Source organism: Bos mutus, chromosome 2, assembly GCF_027580195.1.
Source record: "Bos mutus isolate GX-2022 chromosome 2, NWIPB_WYAK_1.1, whole genome shotgun sequence".
Taxonomy (NCBI): domain Eukaryota; kingdom Metazoa; phylum Chordata; class Mammalia; order Artiodactyla; family Bovidae; genus Bos; species Bos mutus.
The window spans coordinates 78,209,917-78,213,094 of record NC_091618.1 but is presented as its reverse complement, the minus strand read 5'-3'; positions in this window follow the sequence as shown (position 1 = coordinate 78,213,094).

Sequence of the window (3,178 nt, the reverse complement as noted above, 5' to 3'; positions counted from 1 at the left end):
AGGCCAAGAAAAGAGTGACCAAAAAAGCAATAAGCTACACAATTCCCACAGAGTGCTGAGAAACTAGGTTCTAAACCATCAGAGTGGACATTTCTGGTTTAATTACAAAGAATGCTCAGGAAAAAATTCAGAAAAGTCATGCCTTAGTAGTAGTGCTAACCCAGCCTTGTTTTAAAAGCTCTGCTAATTTACCATAACTAAAAATACTTAAAAGAACCAAACTGATTGATATATAACTTAATTTCCTGTCAGAACAATGGCTAATATTTTTTAAAATAAGATATTAAATATTATAACTCAACAATATAATGTTCACAATATGCAGTGTCTAATCAAAAATTCCTAGTAGTGATTAGCAAAATGTGACCCATAACCAAGGAACATGTCAGTAAATATAAACAGATGCAGCCATGACAGAGATATAAAATAGAATTAATACTTTTAAAAGACTTACTAAAAAATATGTTGTTGTTATTTAGTCACAAAGTGATGTCCGACTCTTTTGTGACCCCATGGACTTCCAGGCTCCTCTGTTCATGGACTTTCCAGACAAGAATACTGGAATGAGTTGCCATTTCCTTCTCCACGGAATCTTCCTGACTCAGGGATCGAACCCACATTTCCTTCATTGACAAGCAGATTTTCTACCACTGAGCCATCAGGAAAACTCACTAAAAATATATCCAAGGGCTAAATAATGAGGAGAGAAACAGAAGCTAAAAAATAAGAAATATAATACAAAAATATTTAAAATGAAAAATTAGTTAGATGGGTTAATAGAAACTTTCGAAGAAAAAAAACTTAAAAACATATTAATAGAAATGTAAACACTGAAACATATAGAGAATATCGATCAACATAAAGTGAACAAAGCCTTAATGACAAGAGATCCAACATATATATAATCAGAACCCAAAAAAGAAAGGAGCAAGGATGTGAAACAGTATTAGAAGACTTTCAATGAACGCCAGACAGAACAAAAACAAAGAAAAGCACATAGAGTCAGGTCATAATGAAATTTCTGAAGGTCAGTAATAAAGAGAAAGTTTTAAAAGCATCTTTTAACACATTATACACAAAACTGTCAAGCAAGAACTCTACATTCAGAAAAAAATATCCTTTAAAAATAAAAGGAAAATAATTAGTTTAGACAAAAACAGAGAATTCATTCCAACCCAACCTACATTATTTAAATGATTTTTTAAAAATTCCAAGATATAAGAAAAACTATACCAAACGAAAATTTGAACTTACACAAAGAATAAATAGCACTGATTTGCATAATATGTATACAATATATTTTTCAGTTGAATATATGATTTTAAAGATAACTGAGAACTTCTGGTTGCAACTCTGACAAGTAATGTCTTGGAAGTTGTTATTCCTACCTTTACCACACACACACACACACACACACACACACACAACACCTGGAAAAACTAAAAGCCAAAATCTTTTCTTGTACTCATCAGAGGACTAAAATCACAGGGAAAAAATCCCCATTTAATCTAGACAGACAAGTTATTCAGAGGGTTATAGCAACCAAGCTCTACTTACCTGGAGCGACAACTGCTGATACCTAAAGTTGAAAGAACACAAACAGTATTTTTGACTAATTACAGGAGGCTGAGTGTGGATTAGTGTAAGAGTGAGAAATTCATGGGAATTGCAGTCTTGTGGTAGGCATAGGGGCTTCCCGGGTGGCACTAGTGATAAAGAACCCACCTGCCAATGCAAGAGGTGCAAGACATGTGGGTATGATCCCTGGGTCAGGAAGATCCCATGGAGGAGGGCATGGCAACCCACTCCAATATTCTTGCCTAGAGAATCCCATGGACAGTGGAGCCTGGCAGACTACAATCCATAGGGTCGCACAGAGTGGAACAAGACGGAAGCAACTTTGCAAATACTCATGGGAAGCATACACTTACAGGCTTTTTCTTGGGAACTTCACCAGATTCTCACAGTGAGGATCAAGAACAGTCTTCAGTGTCCTAAAGCCAAGAGGAAGGAAACAGTAAACATTGTGAAGTCTGTCAGCAATAATACAAATATGAGATTGCAGATAATCTACAGACTTTAATGCCCCACTGTCTGTAATTGATAAATCAAATCAGTAGAAAATCAGTAACCAAAATAACAACTACTTCCTGGTAGCTCAGAGGTTAAAGCATCTGCCTGCAATGCGGGAGAGCTGGTTCAGTCCCTGGGTTGGGAAGATACCCTGGAGAAGGAAATGGCAACCCACTCCAGTATTCTTGCCCAGAAAATCCTATGGACAGAGGAGCCTGGTGGGCTATACTCCACGGGGTAGCAAAGAGTCAGACACAACTGAGTGACTTCACTTTCACTTAACTGACATTTATGGAATACTCCAGCTAGCAACAGGCTTCTAGTGGTAAAGAACCCACCTGCCAATGCAGAGACATAGGAGATGTGGGTTCGATCCCTAGGTCAGGAAGATCCCCTGGAGGAGGGCATGGCAAACAACCCTCTCTAGTATTCTTGCCTGAAGAATCCCAAGGAGAGAGGAGCCAGGTGGGCTACAGTCCACGGAGTCGCAAAGAGTCAGATGTGACTGAAGCAATTTAGCATGCATGCACGCATGCCAGCTAGAAACATTAATAAAAGAAAATGGTCTCATCCACAAGCTTTCAACATAAAAAATGAAATAGATATATTAAGAACATTTAAAGATCATATAAATATTAAATAGGATAAGAATTCATTATTAAAAATTTTATAACAATACATTAATGCTGCTACTGCTACTACTAAGTCACTTTAGTCGTGTCCGACTCTGTGTGACCCCATAGACACCAGCCCACCAGGCTCCCCCGTCCCTGGGACCCTCCAGGCAAGAACACTGGAGTGGGTTGCCGTTTCCTTCTCCAATGCATGAAAGTGAAAAGTGAAAGTGAAGTGGCTCAGTCGTGTCCGACTCTTAGCGACCCCATGGACTGCAGCCTACCAGGCTCCTCCGTCTATGGGATTTTCCAGGCAAGAGTACTGGAGTGGGGTGCCATTGCCTTCTCTGATACATTAATGACTTAGATGAAATAGAAACATTTTGAACAATACAATTAACCAAACACACACACATACACAAACAGAAAATCTAAATAGTTTTATATCTATTTTTAAAAATTGAATGCAAAATTGCAACTTTCAGAAACAA